We start from the raw sequence: 17,366 nt of genomic DNA, 5'->3' as shown, positions 1-17,366 counted from the left end.
CTCTTCCGGCAGGTAACTCTTTCGACGTGTGTGTGGGGTCCCTCGGACTCTTTTCCGGGCCGTCGCTCAGCGGGGCTCTCTTTACGTGTGTGCCTTCCCCCCTTTTATTTTGATTTATTCGACGTTGACTCGCTTCGACGCCCTTTGCCGGCTCGCGCCCCCCGTACTGTACCCCGATGCCCCCGTGAACGGATTGTGACTTACGTCAGCGGGACGCTTTGCCGGTAGGCTCTCTCTCTCTGTCTCTCTCTTTTCGTTTAACGTGCGTTAGCCCTTCCTCGGCGTTACAATAGAGAGATGAGTAAACGGATGCGTGATTTTATTTTGTTCTTATTTTGTAACTTAATAACATCTTTTAAAAGTAAATAACACAAAGTTTCTTCTCTCTTTAAAGGGTTGAATACTTAGGAATCTTATTTTAAGATTTTTATTTTATGATACATTAGGAAATAACATTTTTGATATTGATGTGATTATCGGCGCACGTTAATAGATGAATCAATATCAAGAACGTTATAGCATTAGTGTTAATTCCTGTTGCTACCTTCTATTGATATTACCGTTACTTTTTTTATCGAGTACATTCGTCCGCAATATCGAGGAAAACATTAACATTGAAATATCGCAATTCGTGACGTGTCGCGTGAATTTCGCAAAATAGAGCCCGCCGTCAGTTTTTTTTTCCGATAAAGATGGAAATTTACGCGTTACCCCATCGCATTACGAGGTGACGCGGCGAACGGGTAACACATGTCGGTGAATACGAGCGAGAAAGTCAGGCAGGGAGAGACGATGGGGTTAGATTCGCCCGTTTTTTACCCCAAAAGCGAAGTTTAGTGTCGCCGGGACCGTAGGGGTCGTAAATCAAGCGGCGTAAAATCAATTACCACTTATCGTTCGGTACAATCGTCGGGAGAAAAATCGCATCCTGCGAACCTGTCGCCTCGGACTAGCTTTTGCACGCGAACTTCTCGCAATCGGCCAGATGTCGCCAAGCGTGCAATTAATTTCCGTATATTTCTCTTGAAAATGTACGTCAATGAGAAATTTTCTTGCTTAAATTGCATTTCGAGAATAATATCGCCGTCGATTTTAGTGCCAATCTCATGTATCGATATTGGTAAAAAATAGATCAAGATGTGTCTCTTTTTGAAGAGTATCCAAATAAAAGTTGTGCAAGAGAACGATCGCTTACCATCTTATCTACGTGTCGATCAGTGATATTATCGTCTTTGTAGTGCAATGGATACCCTCTTCTATTCTTTCTTTTTTTGAAAAACCTCTAAAGGACGGTTTTTCCAGTGAGAAGGAAGATAAAAGAAAAAAGTGGACGACAAGCTGCGTAACGATGGCAGCGATTGCGACCCTGTCGATTTTTACGCCATAAAACACGAGTCTTCTCGCTGTCTGGTAGGCCAAAGAACCTGCCAAAGAATTATTGTAATACAAAGAACATTCCCAACAGAACTTTGAAAGATGAAAAAAAAGAGAAAGTATAACAGAAATTGGAACAGGAGCAAAAAATAAAATTATACAAAATAGAAAAAGATCAATATATTTCATAAAATACAAGATAAAAGTTTGACACAAAAGACTAAATTGAAAATTTATTATACTTTTCGGAAAAAATTAGACAAAATTTGCATATATTTTGTTTTGTTTATATTTTTAAGATTTTAAAATATCTTTTTTTACAAAAATCGAAAGAATGTTAAACAAGTAATACTGTTTCGAGTACTTCTAGTAATTTCCGCATAATTACTATTTAAGAATAAATTATTGGATATAAACGCTCATATTCTCTTGAACAAAGATATTTTTCCGGCTATTATGATCGCTTCGACTATCGATCCTGTTTGCTTTTCCCAGATATACGCATAATCTGGCGATTTTCCCGGCGTTTTCGCGCCTTCGCATTGTCGTGAAACGAGTAAATAAGGCAGAATCCTTCGGGAATCCGCTTAAGTGCCCTATTTTCGACCGTTGACGTTTTGACGTTTATCGGACAACTTTGCGAAAGGGTGAACCAAATCGTTGCCATTTCCCAAGAATGCAATGCACTGCCCTTTTTCAAACATACGTTTAATTTCCCAATAATGTATTTCTCCTTTGTAGTTATAAATTAATATGTACGTTGTGCATATTAATGTGCGTTTTCTTAGCAAACGTAATGAATTATTATGATTAATATTGTTAATTATCCAAAAATCATTAATTAACTATATTTCAAAGAACTTCTCGCAAGTACAAAAATCTTTTCGATGAAACCAATATGTATCGCGCAAATATTATCGATCCGAAGCTTCCGTTTCACAAAACGTCTCCCTCTCGAGAAGCACTCTCTTCTTGTTGATCGAAATCTCGTCATATCTCCGTGCACACACGAGACGCGCGCGTAAAAAAAACTGTTTTTAAACGCGCACCACGAGGAGCGGATTAGCTCTCTCTCAAGTCCGCTCGCCTTTCAACACGCATGTTGAGCCTTCGCTTCGCGGCGGAGGAGGGGATCGTTCTGGAAGGACCGAGGCGCGCAGGACTACGCGTTACATTCATCTCGCCTTAATCCGCTGATTCCGCTCTCGGCGCATGACGACGCTACGCATCTCCGGCTCCGAGTTTCGATGCCATTCTCTCGGCGCGCTCCTTTTCTGCGCCCTCCTCTTTCCTCCTTCGTTCACGTTACGAACCATTCAATTCGAATACTGGGATCCCTTTCAGAGAATTTGTAACGCTATCCCTGTTTGCCGACAGGACCCCGCCCTGGCCGGCGTTCGAATACTCGTCGGGACGCTTTCAGTTTCTACGAAGGTACCCACGCATCTCTGTGCACGTAATTGTCGATTAACTTCTCGATACAATATATTGAAAACCCCGCAAGAGTTTCGAGCCAAGATTTCAAAGAGAAATCCGAAGCCTGGATTTTTAATTTTTTATTGGAAATCGATATAAGTGAACTCATTAGGTACAGAAGAAATGAAATCAGACAATAAGATGTGTATTTTGAAATATTTTTTTGTACTTAAATTTGAGCAAATTTCTATTTGTAAAAAGAATTATATTAATCAATAATACAGATTGTCTGGCATTTTAACTCAAGTGGCTCTCTTGTTTGTTACGGAAAGCAGAAAACATTCTGCACAAGATCAAGCGCGTTTCTCTCCGATAAAACAAAATATTATTTATGTTTGTATTTATACGCTTCGTTTCGGAAAAAAGCCGGAAATAAATCCATCACTGTTTGATTCGCAAAAAGCAACGAGTCGTTTTCCGCGATTTAAAGCACCCATAGATTTTCCTCTCCGCAGGATGAGGATATCAGTTACGCACGACGGACGTCTGTGTCTCCCGGACGGCCACTCGAGCATACCGAACAGGCAGCGTAACAGAAATATATCGATATTGATACGCGACGGCGGCAGCCAGTGATCGATAGGCATTCACCATCTCTGATCCGTGTAATTCGCGCGCATAAGAGGATACCGGGTGGACGCATTGTCCGGCTGTCGGCTTCTCCGTTTGCGGTGATCTCTCTGACGTGCATCTCGCTTGCGCATTTCTGGAAATTTGGACGGGGGGGATACGGTAGCTACCTGCGGGCCCGCCCGATTTTGATGGAGGGCCCTCCTGTTCACGTTCGGTTCAGTTCCGCTTCCGTCACGCGCCTCGGACACGAAAGCGTTTGCGCTCGATCGCGCCGAATTGCAATTTTACGCGAGTGCCTCGAATATAAGCGGAGATAAAAGGAGCGAAGAGCAGAAGAAAAGAAAAGTTTATTCTACTTTTGTAAGAGTAAGACCACGTCGATTTCTCTTAATGCAAATTGCGCCTTCTAAACTTGTTGTTTGATTTGAAAAACTATACGCGCGTTTAGCTTACTTTTATTGTAATTGATTTTTTACCAATGCAATTTTGGAAAACTTCACCGATGAAAATTAAATAAGACGATTTTATGATGCCTCGACAAAATTTGATTATTACAAAACGTATTTTTAGTTCTAAAGTGATAGCCGGAATTCAATCGTATTCAATTGTGCCACGTAATAATTTAAAGAAACTTGTAATTATTACAGTACAAAATTCTTTAGAGATTTCTGAATGTCGATTTAATTTTTCATTATATCTTCGTTGAAACATGCATGATACTAAAACGAGTTAATTTGTTTTCTGAGAGTTTTCTGAGAGTTTTCTGAGAGTTTCTCACGGCTCTCTTTTTCGTTCTATCAAAAAGACGAAGAAGAACCGTCTTGCTCCGAAAACGTCCCAGGGCGCGTATCGATCTTGATACGATGATTGAGAGCGGAATTCGCGGAGAAAAGGGGCCCGTTGACGCGAGAATGAACGAGAATAAACGCAAAAGAAAGGGAGAGGGGAGGAATAAAAGGAGAGAAAGACTGAATTCTCGGCAAGCAACTACGGTGCGGCGCGTAGGTGCAGCGCTCGTTGTTCATCGCGAGTTGAATAGCGGACTGCGTCAAAGTTACGTTTCGGGGCAGAAGAGGAGAAAAAGAAAGACGGAGAGTGCGTCCGGCAGGTAGCAGTTTGCCTTTAACGGCGTTACATGCCATTTACACCTCGAAAAGCGTCGCCGACGATGACGGAGGGTTCCAACGTCGTCCACGGCACATTGTCGAATGGCCATTGACGGAGTGACTTCCCGTCACGCCAACTGCCCGCTCTTTCCGTCTCTTGCTCTCTTCGATCTGCGATCTTCTGTAAAACTGTCGTTTTGCTCCGCATGGGACTTTTGAGCAATCTATATTTTCGTGTAATGGAAAAGATTGTATTCGTCAGGACGTAATTTACCGAGGATCTATTTGGAAACGTTACGGCAATCGAGATAAACGCACAACATCAATTTTGTCAAAATATTATACGAAACAACACGAAGAAAATACAATGATTTTCTAGAAGCTCTCAGAGGATTGTATCGTCACAATCTTTCTGATTAATTCAAAAAAGGTGTGACTGAAAACTGTGTCTGTAAACTGACGCAGAATGATAAATGCGAAGAAGTGATTTATGGTGATTCGTTATCGCATTTATTAAAATAAAATTGGAAATTTTAAATCCAAGGAAAAAAATTATTACGAATTGCTTTTCGTTTGATTGGTTCGAATTAGTCTTCACTGTTCTCAATTGCACGTCTTTTGAAGTTTGACAGTCTATTCCATTATTTTATTTGAATTTCTGGTTAAGTAAAAAATATATTGTGCGTAAAAAAATTTACGGACTATTAAAAAATGACGATACGATTGAGACATAAATGGAAAGAGCTCTTTGAAGTTTGTAAACTAAAATCCGCGCGCGCGGTTTCATTTGATAGGGCTTTTCAAGACCTTTCGAACGAGACCTGCGTTTGCCTTTTTAACTGCTTTCGTTTGTGAGATATTTTAGTTTTTCAGTGATGTTAGTTCGGTGATTGCATCGAACACGAGACAGATTTCGAGAATAATATCTTCTTTTCAATATTATTACATTCAATGCGCATTGTGAAATCTGTCATTTAACTTACAGTTAATTACATTTTTATTCGCATTTTATTTTACCGACCGTCTTTAATTTATGACTGTAAAGCAACATAGTATTCCGAATGGTTCACCAATGTAAAAGGGTCAAGAAAACGTGCGAAAGGGGCGCCTCCTCCGCAACGAGAGGATTTCGGGGGCTCGAAGGGGGACTCCGGGGAAGAGCGGACTCGCGCGAAATTTAGCACCTAGAAGACAGTTACGAGGCGCATCGGGCCGCGGCCGAGTGAAGAACGCTAATTTCACAGTCGTTTAAACGGCGATAATTCAACGAGATTTACAACACGCGCCGGAGGATTTCCAGCACGTGTATAAGGCCCGCGGTGCGCCGGCTTGACATCATATTCCATTAGAGCCGAAACCGGCCGCGGTTCTCCGCTTCGGTTTTACGAGCGTCTCGTCGTCGGGACGTTAGAACCTCGCGTCCTCTCTTTTACATAATACTCCTAACGTTGTACCTATTTTTACTTTATTTGTACGTGTGCTTATATAACGACGCAGAACTTATCAGAATTTTCTTACATTCCAAAATTATTTAATGCGCACTGTCAAAATTTATTCCGATCTTTTACTTAATATCTAACGGTTTCACAATATAAAACGTAATCATAAATGAGCAGGTAACAAAATGTTAATCTTCAGGATTACGTCTGCGTAAGAACGAAACGATTCACGCGTTGTCTCGTCACGCTCATAGCGCGAGCAGCCGCGCGTCAGAAATAGAAGAAACCTCTTGAATAAGGGTCTCGAGTCAGCGCACGACGCTAAAGAGTAGCTTCGCGATCGCGTCCGATCTAGGTCGTACGAATTCCCGGGAACACGTGGCCGATGTCGCGGAAAAGGCCCGGGCTTTCTCGCAGGCGGAAGGAAGTCCCGGGTTGCCCCCCGGGCGTTGTACGGCGGTCGCCGTTAACGAGCAGACTCCGCCGGCACCGTCCAAATAAACAGAACGCCATACGCGCTCTCGCGGCTTTTATTATCGACGAAAACGACAATTTTATTGACGGCGACGAGGACTGTTTGGATCAACCAGGGCGGGCTTGCACACGACGAGCGACGTCGTGACAGTAAAATAAAGCGCTTTGACGAGTGCCGACAACGTCCGTTGTCGCCAACAAAGGCCGGAGAGACACTCAAAGCCAGAGTCAGGATCGCACGTCGGGTTTCAATTAATACGAACAGTCTTTGATCTGGTAGAATTAACATTGCGCGCTATATAGACAGCGTAAAATCTTTTATAACGAATCGCGCGATGCGTAATCACACGATAGTCAAACTAACATTCGCGCATAATTATTTAGGTGCAAGAAGTTTGCCGCTTCTCTGTGAAGATCTATTTTAAATAAAATTATCGAGTCAATTATTAGATAGAATGGCAATTATTTTATTGTAGTTTATATTTAAAATTCTACGATTTTGTCTTCAATCTTACTTGACGACAAATCTTTTGCAGTAACGTAATAACTAGAGGAGCCACGATCATATGCCTTTTCTAGTCTACTCACCGCGAGTCATTTTCATAGCAGAATGAATATCAAGTGCGTAAATATTTTAAATGAAACTACTCGATGCATAATTGCGTAGTAATCCGATCAAAACAATCAGAGATATTAATCAGCTTATAATTGAAGTGCAGATTGTATGATAAATATTTATAATATGCTTCTCTCGGATTACAATTGTTATGGCACGAGAGAATCTCTATCACCATATACTCATCTTTTAAATTACGATGTCACAATTTCGGCAGAAAGAATCGCGAACGAATATTTCTCGTCATTTGAACTTGTGCGAACTCTAAATTGGGCGCATAAATGAAAGACCCGACGAAAGGGTGCGAGTTCGCACCCTGATCTCCCATGGTGACCAGTGTCCAACGTCAAGGTGGACGATGTCCACTTCTCGCAATTGCCAGGATAACGAAAAATTGGCGGTGCGTCCGTGTCCGGATGGGCGTTGATCGGTCTCGCCCCGATTTCACTCTCTCTTCGCCGCCTTCTCTCTCCTCGCTCTCACCTGGAATTACGCGACAAATCCTCCTTTTTTTCCTCTCTCTGTAGCAAAAGACGCAGCTGCGCCGCAGTTTTCTGAACGCCGTAGGACTTAATTGACGGAACGGGCTTCGCGCCGCGGGGCTACCTCGTATCCACCTTCCGCGCCGCCACTCTTTATAATTCGATCAACCACCCCGTTGACGCTCGACACACTGTTGACATTTGGTTATTTTGACGTCACGCTGCGAGACGTCGTTGATTCAACGAGAAGTGGCGCGAGAGAGAGAGAGAGAGAGAAGGAAACTTCTTCTCGACGGGGGCAACCCTTTTGCGTGCCCTCTTTCGGGACCACCCGGTGTACTAATGCGCAAGAAAAGTGCCCTGAAATGGACGAATTTCGAAGAACCAGTTTAGGAATTTTACGCAATTCTTACATCTTCTAATGACAGCTTTGGAGACACTTTAGATTCACAAGTAAAATTATTATTTGATAGAATACAGTTAGGAAAATAGTAGGTTCTTATAAAGAGAAGAATGTGTGTGTGTGTGTGTGCAATCAATAAACAATTTGGAAATTTTAGAAAGTTTATTTGTTTTAAGTTACAATTTTTTAACAATGTTCCAAACTGAAAGAAGATATGTCTCGAAACTAATGCATTAAATCATTTTATTATAAACAATTTTTAGATGATGGTTAATTGTGATATTATCATTAACCGGAAGCTAGATGACCAGGTATTAAATTTGAGGCACGAGCGCAGGTATTAAATTTGAGGCACGAGTGCAGCCTTCTAAAGCTTCCAAAACTACCACGAACGAAGATAAATGATTTAGTTGGGAAGTATTCGGGAAATGTTAATGTGTGTGTGTGTGTGTGTGTTACGCTTCTTTTAGATATATTTTCTTCATATAAAGAGGAAATTTTATAGATACCTTCGAAGTGAATGAATCGTCATTGTTTGCCATTGTGAAAAATGATGCGAAGCGATTCTGGTTGTGTCGAGATGACTCCGATCTTTTTCATGAACCCGCCCATGCAGCGAGACGAATGCGAGACGATTAAATTCCCCGGCACGAGTCATCTCGGGAAATAAAAACTCGCTCGTCGCTTTTCCGTCGGACTTTCGCTGACTTTCACTCTTTCATTTCGTACAAAAGATATCAGAACGGGGTCTAACATAAAAAAAACGCGTAAAAATATTTTTTAACAACAAATCTCATAATACTTGCAAAACCATTAAAAGTCTTACAACTATTTATTTGACAAATTTCATAAAATAATTAAATTAGTAATCATTAATTAAGATATTTGAAAAAAATCCTTACGTAATGATTAATTAATAAGTCGAGCTCGTCTTGACAGCAATCTTCAATATTTAATTCTCAACTGCAAATTCTCAAGACATCGTTCTGAATTCTAGGTAGATGATGTTGAGAAGTACATTACTTTATTCGAAAATAAAAAGAGAAGGAAGTTGACTATTTTAGGTACATAGAGATACTATTTAACGCGTCGAGGGGGTGTATCACCTGGCGAGATCATCCATCACGCGTCCGGAGAAAGAAATGATCGGCAAGGGCGAGGGAGTCAGAGCGAAAGGGATGCGCCGACAATTTGTTCTCGTCATGTTTTGCGCTGGCGCTCTCGAAGAGGCTGAAAGGGGTTGCAGCGGGGTTGCATCTCGTAACCTCGTTACACATCGACTATATATTACCATCGACTATGTTCGACTGCGTAGCAAAGCGCGTCTGTCCATTAACTCCTCGTCGCAGGATATTAACGTTTTGTATATCGCGAGGGACGCCGCCCCGGTTAGGCTCGTAAAGCACACCCGGTGTACAGTAGTCGCCCACGTAGATGCGAGCGAACCTCCTTTGACTTTCGCATAGTGAAATGAAGGGTTTGACGCAACAGTTCGAGCCACTCTTTTTAAAAAACAAAGATGATCAAAAATTTTTAAATTAGTTCGAGAATTATTAAAAATGTGAATTAAAATTTAATTTGGATTAATTTAATTGAAGAGTTTTTGATTTTATTTAGAGACCAATAAAGAAATTTGACTCGAAATTTTTTACATTTAAATTTATGCAGAAATTTTAATTTGGATTTAATTTAAATTAAGTGAGGCAATATATCCGAGATATTAATAATGCACAACATTTACAGACCAAAATTTATTTTGTTACAGATTGTTTAATTTATCAACGAAATAATTCAAATCTATTTAATACGCACGGATATAATTTTCACATTCAATGTCAACTTTTATTTTCATCCTGCACTCCAAAAAGGTGACGAAACACGCTGCCATTTGGACATTTTAATGCGAGCGTAATTGAGAGACGTAAAGGCTGATTACGAGATATAAAAGGGGGCCACACCATTCGCGCGACACAAAAGTACGGCAAAGACAATAGCGGGTGACAAAGCCGGCAGTGATTAAAACGAGAATTAGGAATTAACACGAGCGCTCCCTAATCGCGTTTTATCGTCCTCATGCTAGCTCGTATCGTTTCAACTGTCAGTCTCATGAACTTTTGAATTGTCTGTCTGCCTTGCGAAAGTGACTCTTATAGCCCAGCACGATATTCAATATGTATCTTAAATTAAAGTAAAAACTGCGAAATAGCATTATTTTCGCATTTCTAAAATACCAACTGATTACGTCACATTTTCTAACAAACATCAGTTTTTAATACTGTAAACTTTTTAAATTATAAATATCAAGATATTATATATATCAAAAATTATTAGTAAAGTAAAAATATTAATACAAATATGTTTCATGTTTCTTTAGAATTTTTTTATCGTTTTGTGAAAGCACAGATTTTATATTTTAATGCTTTGTGTTGAAAACTTTATGCCACCGCCTTTAACGCTTTGCGTCGATGGGGTTTATTCTAAATCCCTGTTACGCTATTTCCGCAAATAAACAGGAAGAATCACCCGAGAGGATCGATGGACCGATCGATCATCCGTGCGTTTTCTTGCGCGTGTGCCGCGGCCGGAAATAGAAAATCGTCTCGTGCCGGTTCGGTTTCGATCGTTGTTTGTACAAGTTGACCCTCGAAGACCTATTACGTAGAAGAGATCCTCGAAAGGTCCTAGAGAGCTTGTCGAGGGAAATCGAGCACGCAGATGTTTATTTTGACGCGTCGGCCTAGCGACTTCTCGAGTGAGTAAACGTATCCTTTGCGTTGCGAGCCCGTAGGACTCATTCTTATTCAAGTAATCTGAATTAGACCCAGAAAATGTGACGTTAATTAGTCTTATTAGTCCCAACACTTGCAATATTAATTATTATCTAATAGAATAAAAAAATATAATTGATTAATTAAACGTACAAGGCGTAAAATAATTATATTCATGAAAGAATTTATTTGAACTTATATTAGGCTTGTGTCAAATTGTTAATAGCTGCAAAATGTGCTCGATAAGGACTTGAAGTAACTGCTGACAGAATTCTAGCGAAATATTCTCTTCGCGAACTCGTCTCGGATCTCGAGAGAGTCGATTTGGACGTAACGGCCGACTAAATTCGCACGGCGGGAGAGGCAGAGAGTTGCAGGAGGGACGGGAGGAACATGAAGCAGGACAAGGGAAAAAAGAGAGGGAGGCTGGAGAGAGGAAGTCGAGGAGGAGATGAGGGACGTGGTGAGGAAGCCGTTGAGGCGCGATCGGCAATGTTCCCTTTGTGCGGTTTCGTCGCGGATCGACGCGAGCGAAGTGAAAGAAGGAGAAAGACGAGAGAACGTCTTGCTGCGAGAAAGAGCGTTCTCCATTGACGAAGCCAAAGTAACCGTGTAATCGAGACCGGCCATAGCGCAAGTTCCTGAGCCTTTTCTCTCTCGCCTTTTTACCAGTGGCTTCCTGTCGTACGCGAATTTCGCGTTCCCAGCACGGCCGATTTCGCACGATCGACCGTGACGCGCGGAAACGGGAATTTTCCGTGCGAGCGAGCGAGGAGGAAAGTGGAAATTCTCTTTTTCGAGAAAATTTTACAGATGTTCCGTTTTATGAATTGAATTGAAATTAAATTCTTGCAATTAGGAATTAATTAGAAATTCTTCAGAAAGATATTTATTTTTATAATTTGCATAAATTCAGATCTTGCTGTGATGTGCGTGAAAATAATTTCAATACTCTTTCGCGACGATTGTCGTGATTCTTGTCAATCTACAATATCGAAAATTGGACTCGTCGGGTTTCAGCTCTTACAAATCTCCCAGAAGAATTGTGCTTAATTAGTCAAATTCTGTAGAAAAGTTGTTAAATCGTACGTAACTACGTACAAAGTCAGTTCGGGAGCTTGTAATTTAATCTCGATTAATTTAATCGGAGTCTGTAACATGCCTGTTTAATAGACACCGACTTAGAACATTCAGCGTACCGTTCGCGAGCCGGTTCTCTTTTTCCTTTCTCTTTTCTTGTTTTTTTTTTTTTTTTTTTTTTTTTTTTATTGATATCGATTCAAGACGGCGTATAATTCGATATCGATACCGTAAGCCGATATCCAGCAGTCGAGTTGCTCGCCGACCATGCGCGTCGTCGGTTTCCCTGTCTAACGTTTCCATGCTCTTCTAGGTGTAACGGTGCGGACTTGTCAGAGTCGATTGCATTGAAATGAATTTGCTGATTCTAAATCCTATAGCGTGTATTCTCGCAACGTTACGCTGGTGTAGAATGTGCCAAACATCCTAATTATTATGTCGAAAGTCATATATGCGTAAGAAAATATCTCATTTATTTATTATGACAATTTTTTAATAACAATAATTAAATAAATAGGCGAGTTCTTTATTTCAATAAGTTTCGCGATTTTATCACTTAAAGAATGCCATTAAAATGGAGGAATTCTCGCATATCTTGTACAAAAATTAAGCTTAATTATCTTCAAGCTACAATTAAATTAACGGCTCATTACTCCTGATAGAGGAAGTTGTCTCTCCTCTTTTGACAGCGCTGCGTGAACTTGTCAATGTTCTGGCGAAACAGGAGTTTGACAGGAGTCGACCGACGGAGCACGTGCTCGTCGTACGCTTGCCAGCTGCAAATATCTGAAGAAGTACACGCACGAGGAGAAAGCACGCGGCCCATCTGGCGCGTGCGTGACCTCCTTGAATTATCCTGACGACTATTGCCGAGTCCAGCCTCCGCATCCTTGCAAGATCTTCGCTTCGAACGAGAGCAAAAGGCAAACGAACCGGAGCCCTCGAGCTGGAGCTGATCGATACTTGCCAGAATACGTTGGAACTCTGTGGCGCGTACTCTTCTTTCGCTAAAATTTTTTGCGTCACGCAATAACTAAACACTCGATTAATTATTATTAATGAAGTTTGAAGGCGTTGTTGCGTGTGCTAAATGCAACAAATATATAAATTGTATGAATACGAAATTCTCGAAATATTTTATTTAATTGAGATAATTTCTTTTTATTTTTAGAAAAAATACAGCTTTTATTAAAATAGTTTGATATAATACAATTTTATACTAATAATGGAAATCTTTGATCGACATAATTTAGATACTGTGCAAATCTTTAATGATATAATCAAGATGTATCAATTATCTTAAGGAAAAATATGAGCTTCTTTTAACTTTAATCTGAATAATTTTTGTTCTATTGAGGGAAACTGAATTTTATTGAAATTATCTCAAGTTACTTGATCGTGCAATTATATTGTTTAGTGAATGAAAATCTTGGGCAATGCGCAAAGCCCAAGATATTTTACATAAATTAACAAGAACTATATATATCTTACATGTCTGCTACTTTTTTCTAAAAATACAAACATTTACCGCCCGAATAAGGGTTGAATCTTCTCGCGGCGGGAATCCGCCCCACTCTTCGAAATGAGATCCTATCGATTAACCGTGCCCTAGGCGGGCAGTCCCGCCCTTCCGCTCGCGTCCCCCCCCCGAGGAACCCTTCCACCCTTCGACATCCCTTCTCGTTGTGCCCCCTTCGCGACCACCCTTCGAGAAGCGACGGAAAGAGACGGGCGACACCGGGTGTCGCAAAAATTGAGACGAGAGGGGTAGCTGCCATCCCCCGGCGATGTTAACCAATCGCGCCGCGAGCACGCCCAGTGACGTCAGCTCCGTGTCACCCCTCCCCCCTCGCCTTTTGCACCCTTGTAATTAGCCAATCCGATCGCAGGGGTGAGTCGACTCACCCCTCGGCCCGATTACGTTTACGCGCCAATGATTTTTGCAAGCGAGATCGCGAGCGTGTGCGTACGTTGCTGCCCGCGATGCATGCACGCGTGTGTCCAGATTGCAGACGAAGAGAAACAGGAAGGACATAATGGTGCCACCCTTCGAGTTCCCTCTCCCTGTCCCCTGCCTCCGCTGTCCTCTCTCGCGAAGCTCTTTGTCCCTCGCGCTCTATTTTCGCCCGTTCTTGCCTTTTTACTTTGGCGTCCTAAAACACCCCCCTCCCCCCCTCTCAATCCTCCCCACCTCTTCTCGTCCTTCAGCTTGGGCCCCTTTTCATTTCTGGCGCTTCTCACTGCAGATATCATTTACATGACAAACGGCCGAGCGTTGCCGTAAACGTGCATCGCGTGCATCACGCGCATCGCGTGCACGCTCGGCTTTTGGCGAAAGATGCATTCGATCGCGTTCGACAACGTCGGAATTTTGAAGGTACTGGCGATTTGTTTGGGGAAACTTTTCGGAAAGAGTTAGAATATTATATAAATTGCGAAGTTGTTCTTCCTTTTCAAAATTAGCTTCCGTAGAATATAAATACGCGGGGTAATTACGGTACATTTTGATTAAATCGAAGCCTTCACAACGAATTTCAGGGACAAACCAATTAAACAAGCTAGGAATTATAGAATTACGAGCAATTTTGAGTACATTCGCCCATAAAACTAGCTTTCCTCACAAAACATCGCAACGCAATCTTTCGCACAGGCGTATAACGCATCGAGTTTCTAATTTCACTCGAACCCGAAAAAGAAACTAATAAAGCTACTTATAAACGCGAAATAAATAAGTGAAGCAATGACTTCGCATTCGACGCGGGGAAAGCTGTCGTTTTGGGAAAGTGCGATATTATATGTGTCTAAAATGAGGTATATCCACTCGCATTTCTTGCGAGGCAACAAGGAGGCAGGTTTTTTTTTTCGGGAAGTAGAAGATCTCGACAAGATAGCCATTACGCGAGATGCATCGGGGACGCGATGAAGAATCAGGCCTGAGGAGGCTGACTGTGAGGGGAGGGCCCGCCGCGTTCTCTCATCGACATGAAAGAAATCAAAGACCAGTAGAAGGCCGCTTTCAACGAGAGCGGGCTGACAATGCTGGACGCGGAAACTACGCTATTCGTATATACGTGCGCTCGTTTTGCGCGGGTGTTTGTGTATCGGTATCGTTTTCCGTCGGCCCGGGATAATCCGCTTACGCAGGTCCGGCCCTCGCATCGGCCTCTTCTTCTCGTAACGGCGCATTGTTGCCGGCGCATTGTGAGAAAACAGCATTTTCGACGCTCGAGGTGGCGACAAGAAGAGGACTTAAACTCATCACCGTCACAACAATCGCCGCGATCGGCATTCGGCGTGGGAGGACACCGTCCGATGCACCTGACGTGGAATTGCGCGTGTACGCAAACGGAGACGTGCTCGTCAGCTCGCAATGTCGCGCGCAAATGCGATTCGATGATAATAATTTCGAGAAATTGCAGAAATTGCGAGAAAGAACGAGCTCAGAGAGAAATTCGCCATTGCCTTTCTTGATGATGTGTATTTTCATCATTTCGCCCGAATATAGAAACGATACGCTGGAAATCTTAGTGATTTTTATCGCGCCACGATTATTAATAAATAAATAAATAAATTTGGGCTTAAATATTTTTTTGTATAATTAATTAAAAGATTGAGAGATACAAAAAAAAGATTGTATTAATTGTATATTCTGACTTTGCATAATATATAAGTTTATGAAAAAAGCTACATGATCTGATTTTGTAAATCGGTTCGCGCAATGAGGATCAAAGCTCGATATCGCAGAGTCAGATATCTCGATGAAGGGTTGCCGGCTCCGGCGTGAGCACCCCAGGAAGGGCTCGCGTAATCCCATGAATACATAATCCAGATGCAAACAGCCGTGCCACGCGTGCCTCGATTTAAACGGTCGCGATATTTCACGGATTAGAACGCGAATATTTGCACTATTTTTCACGGTGCCGCCCGAGATACCGAGTGCCGTTCGACTAACGGTGTCCTCGCTCTGAGGTCTCAATCCTTTCACATTATTTGTAGATGTCAAGAAAAAGATGTGCGAATATCGTCTCAGCAGTATAATTTTATTTTTTATTTTTCAAAGGTGTTTTTGCCTTTAATCATTCGTTTACACGCTTGGATTCAATATTGAGAAAATCGTGTTGCGATGTTATAAAAATGTTTTTACCTTTAATCATTCAATTCGTTATATGCTTCGATTCAATCTTCAGAAAATCGTGTTGCGATGCATATCTATATTTATGGAAACTATCAGGTAACCAAAAAAGTTCATGCGATATTAAACTTCATATAAAAAATCGCACAAACTCTTCTGGTTGTCTAATAATTCTGTTAATAGATAGCTTTTACTCGACGTAATTCCTTAATTTAATTTGTTTTTAAATGTCTTTCAATTTTACGCTAAATCTTTAAACACAGAGAGAAACTTGCGTTAAAAATAATCGTCTCTATCTTATAATTATCACTCTCGATTGTGGCGCACAAAAAAAGTTGATTGACAAGGATTAGACTTTAAGGGAAGTGCAGATCGCCGATCAAATACAGATAGTCCGAATCGGCGACCCTTTTTTTACAGGATAAGTGAGTGTGATAAAAAGCGACGTTGATGGATGAGAGACTCGATAGACCGGATTATCGACTTCTTCGATTCGTAAAAAAATCTTATTAGGAGATACCGCGAGTGTTTCATAACGGAACAATCGCAGGACAATCGCTGACAATCTGAAATATAACATTCAGCGCGTTGCTGTTCGGAAAAGAAGTTGTCGACTTTTTCATTCGCTCAAAAATTCCAGAAGTTAATCAAGACGGGATGAAATAATTGACATAATTTTTTTGTGAAAGAGAATTATTATTTTGACCTGATCGCATACACAATTACGAACAGGACGACGGGCTTAACGAGTTATAAAGTTACGTATTACGCGCGTTCGGCGTGGAACGCGAATCGGCACAGATCAAAAGAAGATGTCTCCTCGGAATCGTTATTAAGGCAGTTGTGAGATTCGACGAGAGTCGTCGAGAGAGATATATAGTTAAATGAAATTATCCTGGACGGTCTCTCTACATATCAGTTAGAAGATAATTAATGATGAGACCGTCCGGATTAATTGGATTGTAATTGCAACGAAGTTTTATGTACATTTTTAGAACAGTCGTAAATATCCAAGCAAATTTTTACCTGAATGAAATTAGGATGGCAATTGTACAGCGAAGCAGGCTCAAGTTCTTGTGAAAAATTCTTTTTCTCGTGTGATTATATTTACAGAGTATTTACAGTTGCATTGTATTTGTACCAACTCCTTCAGAGAAGAAATTTATATATATATTGGTTCTAATTGGAATATTGATACTAATTGTTGAATTAGTTTCTGTGATATGAACGAAAATCCCGTGTTGTTTACGAGATAATAGACGATAAATACGATGCGATATATATCGTAGTAATATTCGAGAATATAATAGAATAAGTATAAAATAGAATTCCCGAATGGAATGTATTTACAATGTCGATATCAAAAGTGCTCGCCGCTCGCTTAAAATGGCATCCCAAAATTAGGCTACTACTAATTAGTGCCGACTCTTGCTGCAAAGTAGA

The sequence above is a fragment of the Linepithema humile genome, chromosome 1 (genome assembly GCF_040581485.1).
Source record: "Linepithema humile isolate Giens D197 chromosome 1, Lhum_UNIL_v1.0, whole genome shotgun sequence".
NCBI classification, from domain to species: Eukaryota; Metazoa; Arthropoda; class Insecta; order Hymenoptera; family Formicidae; genus Linepithema; species Linepithema humile.
The sequence above is the reverse complement of the archived record's forward strand: the minus strand, read 5'-3'. Positions refer to the sequence as shown.